Source organism: Mustela putorius, unplaced genomic scaffold (genome assembly GCF_011764305.1).
Source record: "Mustela putorius furo isolate JIRA1106 unplaced genomic scaffold, ASM1176430v1.1 tig00000095_pilon_pilon_pilon, whole genome shotgun sequence".
Classification (NCBI taxonomy): domain Eukaryota; kingdom Metazoa; phylum Chordata; class Mammalia; order Carnivora; family Mustelidae; genus Mustela; species Mustela putorius.
In genome coordinates this window covers 16,807,852-16,831,353 of record NW_025421280.1, presented here as the reverse complement: position 1 = coordinate 16,831,353, position 23,502 = coordinate 16,807,852, and the positions used below count along the sequence as shown (strand labels likewise).

Sequence of the window (23,502 nt, the reverse complement as noted above, 5' to 3'; positions counted from 1 at the left end):
GGAGCCCCAAGGCAAGGCCTTATTCTCCCTAAACCATTGGGGGCTTTTAAAAGCCAACACACAACAAAGAGAGCTGGTGTTTACGGTTCTGTTCCAGAGACTTCCGTGGAGTGAGCCAGTGAAATGCCATCCTTTGCACAGATGCAGGCCGCATCCACCCTGCTGATTTAAAACCATGGTTCCAGGAAGTTTCTAGATTGATATTTGGGTTTCTAAGCCACCCTCCCACTTCCAGCTGAACTTGGCAGAATGGGATCATCCATCACTAAAGTCAACAGAACACCCTTCAAAATGTGTCAATGACATGTTAGGTTCCAATTCATAAAGACTTTCTACACAATTTCTTCAGTTTTCCATGGAATTTTTTCAGAATAAGCATTATAGTTCACATCCAAGGTAAATTATATGCTTTTAAGATGCAGAAAACCCTCCATTTTTCCCTGATAAAAAGAGGAATTTGATGACCATATAATGTAAATCAAAGCCAAAGCCAAAAACAGTTTAAAAAGCAAGGAATATGAAGGTTAACCATGAAAGTCCCAGAACCACACCTGCCTAACTGTAGAATAAATAGTATTATTTAACTTTAGAAATATACAAAATTTTAAAAGCAATTGTAATATTTATATCTCATATAAATTTATAGAATATTTTAAATATGACTAGCAGCCCTTCGACAAAGCAATGCTGGGTGAGTCTGAAACAGGTATCTTCCCTCCTCTCCCCCTGCCTATTTTTGATAGCAGCGTAAAAAAAGATCAGAATTATGGTCATTCTAAGGGCCAACTCGGATTCAGTTTGCCTAGCCTTCTATGATATGGACTGTGTCCTCATGACTCCATTTCCTTTCGTAAATTGCTCTCTGTTCCAAATGCACTATTGATCTCAGAGAAGAGGGAGACTATCCAGGATTCTCACCTGCTAAATCCCTCTCATTAAGTTGACGCTGACCTGTCTGTAATCCACAGATACAGAGCCACTCAACTGGCTTTCCCAGTGCTTAGTTCACACACCACTTTACTGCTTGGGGCCTGCCCCAGCTAGTTTTATATTAACCCAACTTTAACAATTACACTTTAGAGTTTAATGACTTGTAGTCTTCCCTGGTCATTTCAGCAATAACCACATACAAAAACCTGGGTGCCTAAGAAACACGGTCCAGAGTTTTTACTGATGGAGATGACAATGGCTTCTAGCATCAGTAACTCCTAATATGAGGTAAGACTACTATTCTCAACACCTAGCAAGCAAAGCCTCCAGTAGTTTCCTAGGCCAAGGCCTACGACTCCTCCAAATTCACATACCCTAGGCCAGTGAGTATTGTATACTGTGGACCACTGAGGTCACTGGCCTCAGATACATAGTTCTAGTCTTCACAAAGCCACTGTTTCTCTCTGTGACTTTGTACTAATGATCACTTGATTCTTTGAGTCTCAGTTTCCTACTGAGGACCATGATACTTCCAGGTTAAACACCTAGAGTTCTGAAAACTATTTCCTTCGCTACCAAAGCAGGACCATTAAAAAACAAGAAATGTTTTCTCTCTTGTGGTGGCCATCAGGGTGGATTAACAATATTCCAGTTCTCCTCCGTAGGGGCACACGGTAGGGCCACACTTCCCCACTCTGTTTTAATTGGGGTGAGGCTTTGGTCAATAAAATCATTGTCATTTTCAGGTAGAAGCATTTAAGTGCTAGTACTTAAGCCCAACCTTCCCTTTTCCCTGTGATAACAGAAGTGTGTTTCAGATGATGTCTCCTTCAGCCTGAGTTTCCCAGTGACCACAGTGAAGCTCAAGGTCAACCCACATCACATAAGCAAGGCATAAATCTCTCTTGCAACAACTACACCATGAGATGATGGACTGTCTGGCTGTTACCCCAGCCTGGCCTGGGCTGTCTTGACTGGTAAACTGTACACTTATTATCAAGTGCCCCAAGTCTGCCTCCATCTCCCCACCAGTTCCCTCTCATCAAGAAAGAAAATTGCTTTTCACTTTTGCTATCCTGTGGAAACTCTTGCAAGCCATTGGTACTTTCCTTCTTGCCACATGTTTTTTTTTTTTTGTTTTTTTTTTTTAAAGAAAGATTTTGTTTATTGATTAGAGAGAGGGAAAACATGAGCAGAGGGCGGAGTAGAGGGAGAGATACAGGCAAACTCCCAGCTGAGCAGGGTGCCTGACACGGAGCTCAATCCCAGGACCCTAAGATCATAACCTGAGCTGAAGGTAGATAGATGCCTAAGCCACTGAGCCACCTAGGCACCTCCCACATGTCTTTTCTTAATGTACTGGTTTGCACAGCCAAATTATTTCCCTCACTTGACATAACATTTTAGCTGATTGTGTATATGTACCTTCTACCTTAAAACACAACAGATTAGAATCTCAGCTCCATCACTTACTATGTGACTCACACAAGTTCCTATACCTCTTTCAGAGTCACTTTCCTCACCAGGAAACAGGGGACCATGCTGCTTATTCTGTTCCATATTTATGGGCATTAAGTGAGATGTTGTAGCCCTCTATTTATATATATCATTTATTCTTCTTCTAACTGATGTTAATAAAATGATTTTTCTTCTGATAATGAGAATAAAGTACACTCATCATACAAATTATAAAAGACACAGATATAAAAATTTAAAATTTCTCTTCTTATTTAAGATTAAATAATGACATTCTTTTTCATTAAGACCACCCAAAATTCTACCACCTGGAAATAAACCGTATACACATTTGGTTATAATTTCTCCTCCTCTCTCACTCTCCGCCGGCCCCACACTGTGTGTGTGTGTGTGTGTGTGTGTGTGTGTGTGTGTGAGAGAGAGAGAGAGAGAGAGAGAGAGAGAGAGAGAGAGAGAGAGAGACTGGGACGCTATACACAATTTTCTAAATAATTTTTGATAAATGTATCATGAGAATTTTCCCCTTGTCATTAAATAGTCATTTGTAAACACAGTTTAATGCGTAAGTAGGGTTGTATCCACCCACCATTTTCCTAAAACCAACGCTTCCCTTGAAGACCTGAAAGGTTTCCCTGAAAACCTAGTACCCGTGTTTCTTTAGTAAATTCTTCATCTTCCTGCAGTCTATAATTGGATTCTTCCTCTTATTACTCTGTCCTAAAGACGTTTTCTTCATCCATGTGGATTCTTAGCAGGAAAATGAGGTCTGTCTCCACACTTCTCACCTATATACAGATAGCTTTCAAACTTTATCTTTTACTAATTTGACCTCTTCCACATATACCTAACCACCTGTTGATCACTTCCATTTGGATGTCCCAATATCACTTTAAATGTAAGATAACCAAAGCCAACTCATGATCCATATACAGCCACCTAGACCAAATCCCTACCACCCACTCCTTGTTCTCCCAACCTGTCACTCCCTACACTCCCTAACACATCTACAGGGCCAACACCCTGACCTTTACTCAGGTACTCATGTTTTAGACCTCGGAACCTCATCTGTCTCCTCTCCTTCCTCTTTTATTTTCTATTCATCATCAAGTCTTATAGCTCTATTTTGGAAATACTTCTCAGATCCAAATTCGTTTTTAAGATTTTATTTATTTATTTATTTGAGAGAGAGTGAGAGAGTTCAAGTGGGGGGTGAGAGGAGAGGAAGAAACAGACTCCCCACTGAGCAGTGAATCTGATGCAGGGCTCAACCCCAGAACCCTGGGATCACGACCTGAGCTGAAGGCAGACCCTTAACTGACTGAGCCACCTAGGCATCCCCATCATTCTTTTCTATCATTACTATTGACACTTAAGCTTAGGTCCCTTTCTCTCCCAGATTTCTGATGGGGTTGAAAGTGTGTGTGTGTGTGTGTGTGTGTGTGTGTGTGTGTGTATCCCTAGCCTTTCCCTGTACCCCCTACCCTAAATAAAGACATGGCTTTGCTTGATCAGCTTCTCCCCATCATAGTGTCTCTCTCAGGTCCACTCCTGGATTTTAGGACATGGAATTAACCAATGGGTAGCAAAGTGAACCTGAGAAGCCAAGTACAGAACTTTGAAGCACAGGCTATGATGATCTATGTGACAAAAAGTGGGAAGTCAGAAGGGAAAGAGGAAAAATGAGCCCTGAGACTGGGGACAAGATACAGGTTTTTTTTGTTGTTGTTGTTTTTTAAGATTTTATTTATTTATTTGACAGAGAGAAATCACAAGTAGACGGAGAGGCAGGCAGAGAGAGAGAGAGGGAAGCAGGCTCCCTGCTGAGCAGAGAGCCCGATGCGGGGCTCGATCCCAGAACCCTGAGATCATGACCCGAGCCGAAGGCAGAAGCTTAACCCACTGAGCCACCCAGGTGCCCCAAGAGACAGGTTTTTGTTTTAAGGGCAGGATAAGGAAAATGAGAAGAAGAGAAAAGGGGGAGGCGGAAAAAGTTGAGAGGGGCTATTCCTGGGGCCCCTTCAATGTTTTCCTAAAACACAAATTGAAGAATTAGACTACCCTTTTGATTTTTTTTAGCTGTTTGGACTATGTGTGTTTGAAAGTATATTTAAACTGGGCCCTATGGGTCTGGGATTCAAAGATGTCCCATAGGATTCATTGTCATACCTTATCTCTACTGCCAAGACACTACACCTAAACCACCAATATTTTGTTAAAAATATCACTGGCTTAGCTCCAATATCTCACAGAGCTCCCAATTACCAACAGTAGTAGTTTTCAAAATGTGTTCCTTGAGCACCAGATGTTCCCGAGTGCATCTAAGGGCTGATAAATAGGTCAGTGGCATGGAACAAAGAGTGTGAATCAGCAGAGAACTTTTTCACCACCCCACACTCACAAAGAGTTGTTCTACTTCTGTTTGACATATAGAATTCTACTCAGGATTTTGAAGTTTTTAAAAGAAATTAACATATTTTAAAATTCTGAGAATGATTAAAGCATGATTATGAAGCCAGACTGTACTAATAACACCTGTTTTACCACATATTAGTCATAGAACCTGGGAAAGGGTCTGAATTGTCTCAACTGGAGAATGGTACTTCTCATAAGAGTTACTGCAAGCATTAAATGAAGCGATTAAATTAAATTAAATTAAATAATTGAGTGTACAGTTCTTAATGCAGATACTGGCAAATATGAAAACAGAAGAGGCAGCACAGCATAGTGGTTACAAAACAGAATTCGGGAGCTAGCTTACCACTTACAATCTGTGCCACTCTGATTGAGTTACAAAAGTTCACTAAGGCTCAGGTTCCTCATATGTGATGGGAGAGCAATAACAGAGCTTAGCTCACAGTGTTTCTGTAAAGATTCAATGGGTTAACATCTGTGACCCTCTCAAAACAATGCCTAGGACTTGGTGCCATAGAAATGTCAGCTCTTATTTATACAGTGCCTGGTAAGTATTCAACCCATTTCATGTTTATTACTGAATTCAAATATTGTGCTTCTTGTCACCTATCTGCAAATGCATTTGCATGCATACACAAACACACATACGCATGCACAGCCTTGGATTGCCCCACAATGACCCCCCTTGAGTTACCAAAATCACCGCACCTTTAAGGCTCTGTCACAGAACCCTGGATTCCTTCACAGCCCTGACACTCCTTCCAGTGTCCATACTCAATAAATAGCTGCAGGATGGCAGGAAGGGTACAGTGATTAAAAGCTGGAAAAGCACATCCCTGGATCAAGTTTTGGTTTCCCAATAGGATCTCTATGACCTGAGGCCAAGCTTACCACAGTGCTTTTTAAACCTGGTTGCACATTAGAATCCTTTGGAAAGATAGTAAGAATTCCGATGCCATGGTTGCATCTCCACCAATTAAATCAAAATGCTGGAGGGTGGGAGTCAGGCTTTTGTATTTTATTAAAGATGCAGATGATTCTTAAGTGATTCCAAAGTGAAGCCTAGGGTAGGATCCCTGGACATTACTGACCTTTCTCTAAGCTTGCAGTCCCTTCCCTATAAAATGGGGAGGAGATAGAAACTACTGCACAGCACTGGCACAAGCATAAAGGGAAACAATACACATAAAGCATCCAGCCCTTTCTGCTGGACACCCTGGAAGTGTCTATGACAGTTACCATTGTCCCTGGGAGTGGTTTCTAGCCACACTACCTCCATCCAACCTAAGTACCAAGCACCAATTCTAAATGTCTACTCTTGACTTTCTACCATTTAATTAAATACCACTTCACATTTCTGCACAACTTTTCACATGGATGCTAAGTTGCTACAACTAGATCGTAATCCCCTGGAGGGCAAGGACCACACCTCCATCCTCTTTGGAAGCCCCTTCGGCCCTTGACTCAGTAAATAAATGCAGGATGGCAGGAAGGGGAGTGCAAAGGCGCGATTCTGAAACACCCTCCTTTGACTCACTTAGTGAAATGACAGATGAAGTGTGAGTCCGAACCTGATACTTTCCTACCCCATAAATCAGTGGTTACCTTGCCATCCTCACCAAACACCCTTCAAGGTCTTGCTCTCTGCTTGCCTCAAGCACCTTCTCCTTGGTATGAAGATGAGGGGGCTCAGTTACCCAGCTCCTGAATGCAAGGGGGCCCTACATTCACTGCCAGCCCCAGCCACTAACAGCACCCAGAAACCGTGAGTTTCAGGATGGCACAATAAAAATGTCCCAAGCTTTGATCTGGGGTATAAGCAAGGAGCTTTTAATCCTACTCTGCATTCCACATGCTCTGCCCTGGGACCTGGGAAATAGGAACCCCCTCCTCCTTTAGCCGCTACTTCACAGGACATCTCCTATGTGTCAGGTACTCTGCTGGACACTTGCAATAGGCTCATCCTCAGAAGCTTTCTGGTTTGGCAGACAAGTTTAAATCAAAAAACTATTTACTCACAATTGTAATTAAAAAAAAAAAAAAAAAGGCTAGGAATGCCTGGGTGGCTCAATCAGTTAAGTTGTTGATGCTTGATTTTGGCTTGGATCATGATCTCAGGGTCCTGGGATCCAGTCCCACATCAGGCTCTGTGCTCAGCAAAGTCTGCTTGAGGATTTCTCTCTCTCTCCCTCTGCCCCTCTCTCCACTCTCTGTCTCCCTGTCTCTCTCAAATCAATCAATTTTTTTAAGCTATTAAAGAAAAGTACTGAGTAATGAGCAAGAGTGAAACAAGACCCAGTCCTGCCCTAGACCCCATGGTCCAACTCCCTAAATCAGTTCAGTGGAGTAGCTTGTTGAAGAGAAAGGAAAAAATGAGTGCTGTGGGGACTGTGGGGACCTGTGGTCCTGTGCATTAGAGAATTGCTACTTGGAGAATCACAATGATTATGAGTCAAAAACCATTTTTGAGAAGCTCAGCAAGAAATCAACATATTTGTCTTGATTTAACATAGCATTTGCTTCTTTCAGAGGTATATCTATTGGTAATTTACCAGACAATAATATTTCCTGAGGGGGAAAAATTTTAGAAAACCGTTTAATTCTTAAAATGTCATCTTCAATGAAAACAGAATTCACAGCAACCTCAGAAGTCTTTTATAAGACTTAAAATAATTTCCTAAAGGTCCCCAAATACATTAAAACTAAAATTCTGATAAGCTAAGATTACATTTTAAAATACATCAGCTTGTTGTTACAAATACAGAACATAATAATTAAAGGTTTCTTCAAGCTAGATGTCTATTAGGCCACACAAATTTAAAAAACAAATAATTGTGTGTCATTTCTGATTTTATAAGTCATTCCATGTGGCAGATCATAAAAATTGTCTTATAAAATGGTTAAATTACCAGGACTATTCTATTGCATTTGAATAATTCATAACTCCATACACTTTAAGAATAATGAAGCTGTTAAATGAATTTCTAAAGAGTTTAGTGCTTACACCCAGCTCTGGAGAAACTTACAGAACTTTTAAAGTGAACAGCAGAGCCTTAAAACAATAAAATAAAAAAACCTGTTTAAGACCTTAAATCATTAACATGTGTCGACTTAAACTTACACATACATTTGTGTTGTTTAACTAAATATTTGAAAACCAGCTTCTCTCTCAGTTATCTGCCAAGAGCCCTACTCCAGGTTCTGCGTGTCTCTTCCTGACACGTGGCAACGTCCTGTGCTTTTCATGAGGCTTGCTTGGCAAGAACTGATCTTCAAATATTTTGATAAAACAATTTTTTTCTTAAATCGTATGTCAGTATTGAGTTAGTGTTATTCTGTGTTAATGATTTGGAATTTTTAAACAGTTTTATAAACCGTGTTTTTAAAAATGCATGATTCCTTCTTTCTTAGCCTTCACCATCCATCCTGGTTTTCTGTCTTTACTCATCCTGCGTGCAAGAGAACGGTAGTTTTCAGTCTGCACCAGAACACACAGCCAATGAAATCCCCATATCCCAGGTTATAGCCAAACTGGAATGCGAATTGGTCCTGTGGGAATAGCTGGGACCTGGCCCAGGTCTGCTTTGGGCACAGAGAAGGTCACCCAGAGATCAGAGGGTGAAGATAAACGCTGAAACCCTCCCTCCTCAACAGCAAGAACTTCGAACTTCGCAGACAGTGATGCTTATGGCAAAGAATCTGTTAAAACGAGGGCTACTAATCTTATTTTTCCAATTACTCTTATCTGACATTTCTAGCTGTACCTCCTTCCCACCTTCCCACTGCTGCCTTAGAGTGACACCTTTTGGAAAGGTTGAAACTGAAAACGCCCAGACTGCTTTCTGCCTGGACCTGACCACCCTTAAGATTGTGTTTGGGATTTGCTCCCTCCTCACTAAAGTTTAAGCATCTAGGAGATTTGCTTCAATATGTCACCTCTGATCCTTCAGCAGCAAACAAATACCTACATCAAGTGAGTGTATTTGGGCTCAAGCTCTTTGATTTTGACTACATTTTAAATTCCCCCTTTTCCTTCCTTTCTTCTCAGGCTTATTAACAAAACTTCAGACCATAATAGAAGATGGATAGTGAAGAAATGTATAAACTACATACATCTGACTTAGATTTTGTTAAATCAAATAGTTTTGGAACACAAATGAATAAAAGTTTCCCCACAATGCCCTGAGCACTCTTTATTCCAGATCAGACTGGGCTCAATGGAAACTCCTTGACAAAAAGGCTGTGTGGATGACCTTCTGTGTATGTTTGCTGTAGGTACTTCTTGAACAATTGGGAAGCATTCTTTACTTTGCCTGTGCATGGCAAAGAGCTAGTCTTTTCCCTAACAGTCTAGGAAATTCTTGGAAACAGGATAGCTAGTGGTTAAGACTATGGACCCTGAAGCCAAAAGGCTTAGTTCCCAATCAGGATCCAGCCATGTGCGGGCTATGTGACTCTGTAAAAGATTCTTGACCTCTATTTACATGAGTTCATTTTCTGTAAACTCTGGATAATGACTGCAGTTCCTGGGCTCCTTGCAAAGAACCCCTGAGTGCAGCAGTTACACACTGGCAGACAGCAAGCACGCAGTAACCTGTCATCATTATCAACAGTGATGTTAGCTGACACACCGGCGCTTAGCCTTCAGCCTAGGAGAGGATAGGTAAGCAAGACAAAGTTACAATTTCCATTTTCTTCCACTTCTCAGAGATACATATTTTTCATTTTCAAAGGAAAGGTGAAACTTTTTACTACGGAATCAATAACAAACCAAATAAATCACTCTCAAGTATGTGTTGCTTGTATTTTAGTCTAACTTAACTGAATTCCAAACACAACCATGAAGGAACTCGTTAAGACATTAGAGCAGTAATATTCAATAGAACTTCCTATGATGATGGCAAGGTTCTAACTCGTTCTGTCCTATACACCTGTCACTAACTACATGTGGCTATAGAGCACTGGAGATATTACTGGTACAACTGAGGAACTGAATTTTTAATGTAGTTTAATTTTTTTAAACAATTTTATAGGATTGTAAATTTGACAGGGATCACAAGTAGGCAGAGAGGCAGGGATCACAAGTAGGCAGAGAGGCAGGCAGAGAGAGAGGAGGAAGCAGGCTCTCTGCTGAGCAGAGAGCCTGATGCGGAGCTTGATCCCAGGACTGTGAGATCATGACCTGAGCCGAAGACAGAGGCTTTAACCCACTGAGCCACCCAGGTGCCCCAATGTAGTTTAATCTTAATCAAAATTAAAACGTAGGGCACCTGGGTGACTGTTGGTTAAGAGTCTGCCTTCAGCTCAGGTCATGACCCCAGGGTCCTGGGATGGAGTCCCACATTGGGCTCTCTGCTCAGCAGGGAGTCTGCTTCTCCCTCTGCCTGCCACTGCCCCTGCTAGTGCTCATGCTCTCTCTCTCTCTCTCTCTCTCAAACAAGTAAAGTTTTAAGAAATTAAAATATAAATAGCCAATTCTAGTGGCTACTATACTGGAAAGAGCCAGAACATCTAAATTTTACAACTTTATTGTCCAATAGCGTTTAGAAATTATTTCAATCGTTAGGGCGACTAGGTGGTGCAGTCAATTAAGTGCCTGAATCCTGGTTTTGGCTCAGGTGGTAATCTCAGGATCGTGAGATCGAGCCCCGTTCAGGCTCCACACTCAGTGCCAAGTCTGCTTAGGATTCTTGCTCCCTCTGTGCCCCACTTCCCCTTCCCACCACTCTCTCACTCTCTCTCAAATAATAAATAAAGTCTTAAAAAAATTATTTTCAATCTTTGTGGAAAGTTTATCTCTTTCGAATATATGAGGAAAAACTTTTTAATTTCTTTAATTTCATTATAGTTCATGAACTACCATTTTATCCATGATTCCACTTTAGGAATTTATTCTAATGCTATCATAAGGTTTGTTGCCAGAGGAAATTATTCTGAGGACATGTTCATCATAGCCTTGTTTATAAAAATCAGAATAAAAATTTTGTTAGTGTGGATATATATAAACAAATGTATACATATATACACAAATATGTACACTCAACTTTCACATAAATGAGTTAAATAAATTATAATGTGTATGTGTAAGTGTTGCAAAGAAATTGGATAGTAAATTAGAGGCATCCAATTGTTGAGATGTTGGACAGATATTAAACACTAAGTAGAAAGACAGATTGTAAAAGAAAGAAGATCATGAAATCCCAAGTGAGAAAAGCAAGCTAGTAAATAGGAAATACAATATAATCCCATCTATATGTGGGTTTTTAAATGTATATTCACAGAATACAAAAAGATTAGAAGGAAACATCAAAGGAAAAATAACAAAATATTAGCAATGTGTTTGCTTCTAGGCATGTTATTTCAGGTAATCTATTCTATTTTTCTTTGCACTTTTGCTGCAAATATGAATTATTAATGTAAAAAAAAAAAGAACCTTTAAAAAATTATAACCAAGGAAAGTCTGCATAGGGTGTATGTACTTCTGCTCCCATGGAACAAGGGGGTGCTGGTAAACCAGCCTCCAAAGGAGAGTTACAAAGCACAAGTCCAGAGCAGAGCAGGGCCCTCTGGTGGCAGTTACAGTGGCAGCTACCCTCAGCCAAAATAATTTTAACTCAGGCCACACTTCCAGGCATGGCTGCTTTGCTCCTGACACTCATTTAGATTTATGCTGATTATAATCCCCGGTCACCAGGGAGTGTTTGAGTGTTGGTGACTCCAGAGCTGTCAACAGTCATTCCTGCCACCTCACCCTCCCCCACAATGCACTTGAATGTTGCTCGTTTCATTACTGTTCCTTGATAAAGTTCCTATGGGTTTTGGAAGTCCAGTATGGTTGTTTGTTTATTTGTTTTGTGTTTGTGTTTGGGTAGCATTTTATGATTTTGTTATTATTATTTTGTTTCTACACCTCTCAAAATTAGTTGTCAGGCCCTAAAAAGTCACAACCATTTGTTCGTGCCACTAAAGTCACCTCTATTAACAAGGTATATTCATTCCCATTCAACGAATCGGGGCAATGATCTCAAACAGGCTACTTTCTTGTGATGTAAGGGACAGTTCTGGGGCATTTCCAAGGAGGAAAGATGAAAGAAGGAGACCTTTTTTTTACTTTGAATTCTCCTATTGGCTTGGCTTTGCAGAGGACACTTATTGATTATGACGAATTTCAATCAGCCCACATTAAGCCTGACTCCAAACATTTTCCCGAGGCCCTCAGGACCCTTGCATCAAAGTTCCATCAGCCTTGAGCAATAGGGAGGGGCCTCTCTGTATGTCAATTTGGCCTTGATCATATGGAGTCTAATGCATCCTTGATCCAACCACCAGACCCAGTATCTTCTCAAGCACACAGTATATGTTCAGGAAATAATTATGGGACTTGATGCCAAGAAGGAGAAAAGAAGAGATGGAACTATACTGTAGAAAGGTAATCATTATGTCAATCAATATGGTTTCCTGTAACATACTTGGTCCTCACATACTTCCAAAGAATCAGGCCATTTAACTCAAGCTCAGAAAAGGTAAGGGATTTACCTAAGAACTGCAGATGGCTTACTCTTTACCAGAATGTGAGTGTGACTGTTGAGTACAAATATAATGTGACAATTGTTAGAGGCGGCTATCCTGAGATGATGTGGGCCATGAGACCCTCAACAGTAAACAAAACAAAACCTTGCTCGTTCTCCTCAGTGTCCCCAGGCCTGAACACAACACCTAGCATACAACCAGCCCCACAGGTACATGGATGAAAATAATTTAATGACTAGACCTGGGTCCCATTTGAATCACTGGAGTAGAGTATTCACTACAGGCTTTGATTTCAGCACTGTTCCAAAATATCTTACTGGATTTTTACATTAATTTTCTATTACTATGTAACAAATTGCCACCAACTTGACAGCTGAAAGTTCTATAGGTCAGAAGTCCAGGCAGAAAGTATGGTATGACTGGTTTCTCCACTCGGGGTCTCACAGAATTGAAACTGAGATATGGCATCTGGAGATCAAGCCTCTCTTCCAAGCTTATGCAGTTGGAATAGAATCCAGTTCCCTAAAGTTGTAGATGTGAGGCCCTCTTATCCTTACAACTTCTAGCTCCTAGAGACCACTTGAATTTCTTGTCTCATGACCCACTCAAATCTTTAAAGCCAGTAATAGAAAAATGTCCCTTACATCAAATTTTTCTCATGCCTTGACTCTTTCTCTTCAGGAATAGCCCGGTCCCTTTTAAGGGTCTCCTAATTAGATCAGGCCCATCAAGAATAATCTCCCTTTCCCAAACTCCGCTATGTCATACAGCATACCTAATCACTGTAAAAATATAAAATTGCGTTTCAAAATATATATGTCAGATATGGGGAACTTCTTTAACATGATAAAGAACATTTACCACAAATAATCCACAGCTACCATCGTACTTAATGGTGGAAGACTGAATGCTTTCCTCTAACATCAGGAGCAAGACAAGGTATTTTCTCTCAACCCTCTTATTCAGCATAATTCTTGGAGTTCTAGCCACTGCACTAGCAAGAAAAAGAAATAAAAGATATAATAATTGGAAAGAAAATAATAAAACTGTCATTACTTGTTAATGAAATAATTATCTATGCAGAAAATCCTGAGGAGTCTACCAAAAAAAAGCCTAGAACTAACAAATGTGTCCAACAATGTTGCAGAATAAAAGATCAATACACACAAGTCAATTGCATTTCTATATAATAGTAGACTGTAGAAACCATAATTAAAAAGCTAAATACCATTTATAATCACCTTAAAAAAATGAAATATTTAAGTATTAAGTTAAAACAGGTATAGGTTTTCTGGGGGTGTCTGAGTGACGCAGTCTGTTAACTGTCCAACTCTTGATTTCAGCTCAGGTCATGATCTCAGGGTTGTGAGATCAAGCCCCGTACTGGGGTCTGTGCTGGGCATGGACCCTGCTTAAGATTCTCTCTCCCCCTCTCCCTCTCCCCTTTCTCCCTACTTGCATGCACGAGTACTTTCTCTCTTTCTCTAAAAAACAAAGGTAAAAACCCCCAAATAACAACAACAACAAAAAACATGTACCAGATCTATATGCTGGAAATTGCAAAATTCTGATGATAGAAATCAAAGAAAATTTAGATAAACAGAGTATCGATGGATTATAAGACTAAACATAGTATGTCAACTTTTCCAAGACTGATGTGTAAGTTTAACGTAATTCTAACAAAATCTCAGCAAGTTTTTTTTAAAGATATAGACATGTTTATTCTAACATTTATATGGAAACACACAGATTCTAGAACAGCTAGACAAAGAAGAATGAAGTAGGAAGAATCACTCCACCTAATATCAAGGCAACTGTACAGTAACAGTAACGAGCATGGGTAATATTGGCACAGGGATAGAACAGAACACACAAACAGACATACATGAAAATGCTCAAATGGTGTTTGATAGAGGAGCAAAAACAATTCAATGCAGTAAACATAGATAGGCTTTTCAACAAACAGGGCTGGAATAATTGGACATCCAGAGACAAAAAAAAAAAAAAAAAGAAGAAGAAGAATACTGAACTAAACTACACTATTCAACAGTAAAATTTCTAATACAATTTAAAAATAGATAAAAGACATGAACAGACATTTTGCTGAAGCAAATATAGAGATGGCAAATAAACACACACAAAAATGTTCTACATCATTAGCCATTAGAGAATTGCAAATTAAAACCCCAATGAAATGCTGCTATATACCTATTTGAATGGCTAAAATAAAAAGTAGTGACAATATCCAATGCTGGTGAGGACACAGAGAAGGTTGATCCCTTGTACATTGCTGGTGGGAATGTGAAGTGGTGCAACCACTTGGGAAAACAATTTCACAGTTGTTTTTTTTTTTTTTTAATTGGCATACAACTACCATGTGACCCAGGAATTGCATTCTTTTCATTATTTACTTCAGAGAAATAAAAACTTATGTCCATATAGAAACCTATATATGACTATGCATGGGAGCTGTATTACTAATAGCCCAAAACTGAAAACAACCCAGATGTCCTTTAACTGGTAAATAGTTAAACTGTGGTACAGCCATACTGCGGAAAACTACTCACCGATAAAAAGGAATGAAGTACTGATACAACCAACAATCCGGAGGAACCGCCAGTTAATTATGTTAATTGAAAAGAGCCAATCCCTAAAGGCCACATCCTATATGATTCCATTTATTCAAGGTCCTTTAGATGACAAAATTACAGAAACAGAAAACAGATTAATTCTTGCCAGGGTTAAGGGATGGGAAAAGGGGATAAGTTGAATAAAGGTATAAAAGGACAGGGTGAGGGATCCTTGTGGTGTTGGAAGTGTTCTGTAACTTGCTTGGATTAGCGTCAGTATCTTGGTTGTGATATTACACTACAGTTTTACAAAATGTTATCACTGGGGGAAAACTGGATAAAGGATATAAAAGATCTCTTTCTATTATTTCCTAAAACTGTATATGATTCTACAATTATCTAAAAATTAACGGCTAAGACTTTTTAAGTGCCTGTCCTATATATTAGGCTCCCACTTCAGCTGGGAAAAGGACAGCAAGAGCAAATACTGGAGGAGGCAGGAAATGCTCCCATAAGGTCACGAAGCCATTCCCATCATCCTGAGGAAGAATAGTCTCCAAAATGTCATAACTATGAGGACGTTGGCAGAGAATGCTCTTGTCCTCAATGTCTTCCAGTCCTGAGGACAACTACATATGCAGGCACAATCTTAAGCATTCAAATCAATGGCTTGACACTTAACTGACTCAGGATGTGAAAGTGACTTCCCCTAAGAGTCAAGTGATAAAAATGTCATAACTGTGGTCCCCTTTTTATAAAAGAAACAAACCATCATACACACACACACACACACACACACACACACACACACACATCTGTACAGCAAAGGAAACAGTCAAGAAAACAAAGAAGCAACCCACGGAATGGGAGAAGATATTTGCAAATGACAGTACAGACAAAAGGTTGATATCTAGGATCTATAAAGAACACACACAAACAATTTTAAAATACTATGTTCAACAACAACTATCAGTGCATCATAAACTAACTCATAAAGGCCATCAACAGGTACCGGTTTCCTTATAATTATAATCTAGGTAAGTTTTTTAAACAGTCATAGTAAAGCCTCATTATCCTCAAACTAAATACATCCTCCAGACTTCTGGCTTGGTTAGCTCCTCAGTGGGAGGAAAGCAAAAACCAGACATGAAGTGCCAGAATGAAATCTTCCGCTTCAATTTCTTCTTTATTTAAAACATTTTATAGGGCTTTATGTTGACCCTGTGGCTTCAGGAGAAGGAAATCCTCCCAAATGTGTCCCTGGGGCACAGCATCCCCCACAGCGACTTGGCTCCCCCCTCTCAGAGCGATTACTGCTACATGGAAAAAAAAAAAATTCTTAATTGGTTAACTTCGGGAAAACTGCTTCATAAAGGGAAGACTTGGAACAAAGACGCCCACCCAAACAGCCAGTTCTCTCCACATACAAAGTGACTGGGGATGAGTTTGAGAGACACCACGTAAGCAGGGCTGACAGACAGAACAAAACTGCACTTTTAAGCTGGATGGAGGGTTTCTCCACTTTCTTCCCATCTCTAAATGGAATTACGTATCCACCGAGTCATAAGAGCAGATCCGCTCAACTGTGCCCCTCTTCCACTCCTAGCAGTCATCCATGTACAGCTCAGCCTCCTCCGCGCACTCCAGAGACTGAGACTTTACTTTCTGGCCATCCAGCTGAACTAATGAGAGTGGGGTTATGACACTGGACTCCCAGGACCAGTTACTCTGCTTCTCACCTGGCTCTGCACCGGAAATTGCCCCACAGCCCCAGCTAGGAGCTGTGTATGGGTCCCAAGGGAGCCCCGCAGACAGTGGGTGGATGGCAAGGGTCAAATCCAGTCCATTCCTATAAAAACAACCAAAGTACACATCCTGCCGAGCATAATTTTCATGCTTAAAAGCAGCAACTTTTGTTTTTCTCGATTACCCGATTACCCGGACACAAGGGAGCATTCACTGTTAATCTGAGCAGAGACAAAAACTACTTAAATCTCAATGTGTGACACTTTGTTCTTCAAAACTTCACAGTTGTGATGGAAATTGCTCTGTTGACAGGACAATTTATACCCCTATATTAAATGCCAGGCTCCGCCAAGTACTTGTACCAAGTTTTGGAAGTAGATGTCTATGCTTTCCCCATAAGATGTTTTCTTTAATTTATGCCTTTGAACTCTATTTTCAAAATAAGTGATTCTCCAAGTAGCTCTTTTCAGATTAAAAACAAAAAAACAAAAAAACAAAAAACACCCTTTTCATTACCAATATGAGATTACAGTCTAGTTCCATATAAAATGATTAAACATAACCCTGAATCAAACATAATCCTGGTATTAAATAGTCTCAGGACAAACATAAGTGAAAACATTGGGTTCCTTGCTTGAATGCCAAATATTCACTCAAGGGCCTGACTGCTTCAGCTGGGACTTTTTCTCCCCTGTACGATTTCTCAAATATGTAAATTACTTTGTTTAAAAACTATTTCTCCTCTCTTTTCTTGCAGAATTAGTACTGTTATAATTATCTATAAGGAGATCATGGTATCTCGACTTCACAAGGAGAAACAGCCTTGGTATTTAAAATATCTAACAACTATACATATATGGAAACGAATACCCCATTTTGATGGGTCACACTCAGTAACCTTAGAGGCGCCTCTATCTGGGCAATAGTTCCTTTTGGACGAAACACAATTAGGCTGTGTAATGTGCTGAATCCCTTCAGATAAATCGTTGTGCGCACAGCCGGGCCACTCTAGTTGGCTTTAAGGCTGGGGCTGTCATGCCCACTTCTCTGGTTAATGTCAGTAGCACTATGTATAAAAGGTGACTCCAGTGTGTACAAATGTTGATCTTTAGAGAAGTCATGCCTAGACTCATACACACATCCCCTCTTTCGTCCACTAGGTCAACGGCAGGAACAGAGGGCGACCCCGCAAGGGGCTTGCCAGGAGCAGAGTCTTACTTGTCAGGTTACATTTCCCCCAGGGACTCCCCTGCCTGAGATTAATCCATAATCCTGTTTCGTGTTTTAAAAACTCAGGTTCTAAAAGCCTTGCCTCTGAGACAGTTTCAGAGGCGACGGGGAAATGTTCTAATACACGGTAACAAATTAAGTGCCAAGGCAAGTAAGCATAGAAAAGAAAGGGACTGTGTGGAGTAGGTGCCACAAAATGTTTGGCCCTGTCCAAAACCATTTCTTTAAGGTTCCAGAATAGACACTAAAAACATATCTGAATGGCTGGAGTACCTGTAGGTTAAAAAAAAAAAAAAAAAAAAAAAAACAAAGTTGAAACCATCTATGGTTTTTCAGCTTGCTGCTCAAGTTAAGTGAAATAAAGATGCCCCCTGATGGAAAACACAGCCGAGGTTCTGAAGTAATATAATATTCGCTGATGTGACTTCCAAATTAAATTTCATCTGAATACCAAACAGTAAGAAAGCTCTCATCTCAGCTCTGAATAATCCTATTTTTATTACATCAAAATTGTTTCTTCCCTTGCCAACCTCATTCTACCCCTTTTTGCTACAAAGTTAATGTCCAGAAAGAGTCCTTTTCCAACTCTAGCAGACCTGACCAAAAAAAGCAGCAATTCCCAGTGCTGTAGAAACCATCACAAACATGTTCTCATCTGGATGATTCGAAGAAGTAGAACTCACTCCATGCTATCGCAAAGAAAGAGAACATCCAGGTGAACACAGCTCTGGACGAGATGGCCCTGTGTGAACTCCCTGACACTTAGGAGCACTGAAATGTGGACAGAGACAGCTGGTTTGGTGGCATCTTCTGTTCCGATTCAGAGATAAGAAAAGGCACGGTACCTAATAATGTAAGTTCCCATTTTAATTTGTGACTCAGTCTTTGATTAATTCCTGCTAAGGTTTAACTTACAATGTTTGACAACAATGTTGACCTCGTCAAAGGCAAAGGTGAGGGTGGAAAGATCATTTTCTACCCAGATGCAACCTCTCTAATGTAAGAAAAGCAGCTCCGGTTTCCAAAGGTTAAAAAGGGGAGACAAATCACCAACCTTGTTGTTCAGTTTGTTGCTGCCTGTGTTGGTATGCATGTGCGTGCGTGCATGCGTGCGTGCGTGCGTGCGTGTGTGTGTGTGTGTGTGTGTGTAGCATCCCTCCTGCCCAACCCCATCAGTCCCCCACTGCATGTTCGTACCTTCAGGGATCAGTGAGGGTGAATTACCACTTCCATTTTTTGTACCGTGGGTGGAAAGAGCCCAAACCCTACAATTGAGCAAAGGAATTTTTACGCGTACAAGCACTGACTTCCAAAATCAAAATATAGTTTTAAAAGAGGCAGTGTGGTTTCTATTCCCTTGCAAATAAAACTCCTTCTCCTGACCGACAAGGGCCCTGTTTTATCAGCCCTTGCCCGCCTTCTTAACGACATCCCATGGCACTCTGGCCTGCCCTGGAACTTGTAGAATCTGGTCTTTCTCCTCTACCATGCCTTGTTTCTCCCCCACCCCTTCCAAACCCTTCAACCGACAGGCATCTTCTCATCTATCAGGTCTCAACATCAATGTCGCCACCTCCCAAAGGCCCTTCTGAATCCCCTTAGATAAAGGTAGTTGCCTTCCTCCCACCTGTCCCTGGTATTCCTCATCTCAGCTTCAAGTTTGTTTCCTTCCAGCATGTATTACAATAAATTCCTCTATTTAATAATTCCTTTGTACGTATCTTCCCATTTCCCCTCACGAGGGTCTTTGCCTCACGTCTAACTTATTCACCAAGTTATCTGTAATTCCCAACTGGGGTCCAGCACATGGCTGGCACTTAATAAATAATCACCTAACTCATAACTAAAATTAGTAACTCATAACTAGAATTGGTAAAAACAGTAACACTTGACGATCACACCAGTGGTTTGGAAAGAGGGTTCCCCAACCAGCAGCAGCAGCTTCATTGGGGAATTTGTGCGTACGCACACTTAATAGCATCCTTTTCCCTGTCCCCCTGCCTCCACCTATGGAATCAGAAACTGTGGGGTATGGCCTAGCTATCTGTGTACAGCCACCCCGAGGATAGATTCTGGTGCAACTTCAAGTCTGAGAACTACTGGTTCACACAATATTCCCCATTTTCCAAAGAGCATTTAAGAACCGATGTCACTGACTTGCCTCTATTTGAGAAAGAAAGAATTAGCACGTTTTCACAGGAGATAAATCTTTTGTAAGCAAACGGTGACTATAATCATTCAACCCAGAAGAATCTCTAAATTCACAAGTAGCTCTCTGTTTAGGAGAAAGTCAGTAAAAAAAAAAAAACCAATGCATTTGCAGGATATCCTTCCTCTTTTCTGTTCATACAGACAGAGTGATCAGGCTGAATGTCAGGATGCTGCAGGCAAACCAAGGGTATGGGACTTCTGCCTTATCCATAGTGATGGCCCAGAAAGGGGCCCAGATGGTAAGGACTCTTGCCTCTCAAACTCCACCTTGATGGTAAGGCCCTTGACACAGACCTTGCTTTGTCATCTTTGCACCGTGGCCTGACCTACTATCTAACACACAGTGGTCACTCAGAAAGTGTCTGCAGAAAAATCAGTGATTCTCATGTCATCTGTATATCTGGGGAGAACAAACAAGAAGGCTTTGCTTATTGAATTTACTAATGGGCTAATTGCCTTTATATAAGAAAAGTGGTTCACAAACACAAGAGAGCTGGTGGAGGATGAAGAACAAAATATGAGACTCAGAGTCAAGAAAGATCCAGGTTTAGGGGTGCCCAGGTGGTTCAGTCAGCTACCCATCTAAGCCTTTATTTCAGCTCAGGTCATGATCTCAGGGTTGTGAGACTGAGCCCCACATCAGTCTCTGTGCTAGGCATAGAGCCTGCTTAAGATTCTCTCTCTCTCTCTCCCTCTGCCTCTGCCCCCACTCCCCTTATCTTAAAAAAAAAAAAAAAAAAATCCAGGTTCAAATCCTGACCACTTGATGCTGTATGTCTTTGACCAAGGTACCTGACCTTACTGAGCTTCCCATTCCTTAACTGGACATAGAGATACACACCCTGCCACACCGGACAGTTGTGGGTTTTATATGAGGTTGCAGGGTAAATGTCCAGCACAGTATTAGGCATCATCGGGGAAGGCCAGGGAGATTTCAGAAAGCATTGTCATGACCCATAATATCACTATCGCTTACTTGTTTAATTGGGGAACATGGATCAGAATTCTGTGCCTCTGATATAGTGTGTATTCTGGAAACATTTAATGTAAGGGAGTTAGAGAATTATATTCTTGCCTATCCCATAGCTTTCAATGTGTAGGGAGAGATCCATCAGTATAAAACAGGAGGCAACACAGGCACTGAGGTTGGGTCGTTAATGGCCTGAATCCTTTCTCTGCCACTTACCAGCTGTGTGACCTTGAGTAAGCCACTTACCCTCTCTGGGCTTCTGCCTTTGTAGATTAGAGATAATAATATACATCACACAAGGTCGTAATGAGGCCTGGAGATTAAAATGTCCATGAAACACTCAGCCCTGTGACCTGTCCTTAGTAAGCACTAGATAGATGATAAGTGTTATTCACTGAAACAACAATAAGCAGGACAGAATTCCATATCTGCTATAGAGAAGGCATGAGCAGAGTGTTAGAGGCATAAACAAGGAGAAGATACATTTGGTAAAGCAAGACAGGGGAAAGAGAAGCTTCTCGGAAGTGATGGTATTTAGACAACGTCTTAAAACAGGAGTCACAAACCTAAACACCAGCAGGGCAGAGCAGTTATTAACAAGGAGTGATACTGGCCAGGCAGGGAAGCTCCTTAGCTGCCACTAATTTCCACCAGGCAAAAACACAGGTTCTATGTGCTAGATCCTCTAAACCAAAGAAGAAAAAGTATCTGAATTTTTCTTATGAGATGATATTTTTTAAATGGTGCCTCAATTCAAAAAAAAAAAAAAAACTATCTGAATTCACAAAATACATTTGTTGGCCACGTGTAGATCACTGGCTACCAGTTTTTATTTTCTATTTTAAAGGTCAGGAAGAATTTTGTCTAGCAGGGAGAGTGGCGAGAGATCAACCTAGGAAGAAAATAGTCCGAGCTAAGGCGGGGCGGTGGGGGGAGGAGAGGGTGGAGTGGAGGAAGCCGGGAAGGCCGGGGAGATTTCAGAAAGCAGAATGCTGCTCCAGGAGACTGAAAGCAAGAGGATGAGGAAAAGAAGTGCCAGGAAACAAAAAGCAGGTGGAATTGTTCAGGGAGAGGTAAGGGCCGGATTGACAGGGTAGGTCTGAGAATACAGACGTGGAGAAGGAAGGACTTTGAAACGAAGAATAGCAAACTTACCAGGCCACTGTCTTCCTTTCTTTGGGCTTCAATCTTCCCTTTTGTATGATGAGCTCCTGAATCAGATGAGTTCTAAGCTCCCTTCTGGCCCTCTCTGCACCACTCAGGGTCACCACTGCAATTTCCCCACCTGGGGGACACCATATGCATCTTCTGTGATCTTGGCTATAGGGGATGTGGCTGTAGATCACCACCAAGAGGAAGAGGTTCAAGGTCTGCCCAAGCATCACCTTTATTAGCCATAGAGGACAAGCTGTCCTGAGCAACGCAGAAGGAACAAGAGGCCTTACGTGTAAGACCAAATCCCTAGATAAAGCAGTAATTCAAATAGCAACACAGTCACCTTCACTAAATAAATATCTGCTTTGGGCCAGATGCTGGTCTAGTTACTGAACAGAATTATCTCATTGAATGAAACAGGTCCACTACTATTCCCATGTTACAGGCCTAGAATAGTTAAACAGACCCAAGGTCCAATAGCTAGAAGTTGCAAGACTAGCGGTCAGGCCAGGGGGTCAATCTGGCCCAGTGCCCTCAGTCAAACTGACTGCCTTCTAGAGTCTTTCAAATCTCTAACTTGGTCCTGTGTTCCTTTCAAAATGGTGCCAAAATTCTGTGGCAGGATAATCCAAACAGGAATGTTCATGAGTGATGCATGCATTGAGAAAGGTTTAGGACTAGGATTCCTTCTCCTGCTCCAGAGAGGGTGGCCCAGGAGGGTTTGAGCCCTGGCGAGTTTTGTACTTCTCCTGACAGAGGTGATGTAAGAGATTTAGTTTCCAAAAACCTGGATCCTCAGTCTGAGAAGTCAAGTTATCACAATGAGTTTGAATGCTTGGCTGGTCTTAAGAGATGTGGGTTCTACCTTGGGTGACTGAGGGGGTACCAGATTTCACAAGGCAAGGTAAAGGCCTGCATCATACCCAAGAAGCTCTCTAAAGGAAGGAGACAAGAAGCCCAGCACCAAATGCTAAGGGAAGGGTTCAGGTGGCCATGGGAAGGAACTATTAGCAACTACCTTTGGCATGGCCCCTGAACACCCCAGAGGCAGTCACCTGAACCAAAGAACAGAAGCCTTGCCTCAAGCACTCTGGGTGTATAAGTTCAGAGTTATTATTAGAACTGAAGGAGAGAGAGGAGCCCTTTATTGCCTGAGATTTTATTTTCTGCTAAGCATGGCTATGGGGAAGAGTTTGTGACCTAACAATTAATTTGGCTAGAAAAAATAAAATATTATTTTTTGTACCCAAAGGTTATGAGGTTAATTTGGCC

The 23,502-nt window shown here is 41.1% G+C and overlaps 1 protein-coding gene across 7 annotated transcripts in view; it reads right to left on the bottom strand.

The window, feature by feature from the left end:
- ERC2 (ELKS/RAB6-interacting/CAST family member 2) overlaps nucleotides 1-23,502 on the bottom strand; it is a 923,400-nt gene that overhangs the window by 360,504 nt on the left and 539,394 nt on the right. The window lies entirely within an intron of this gene.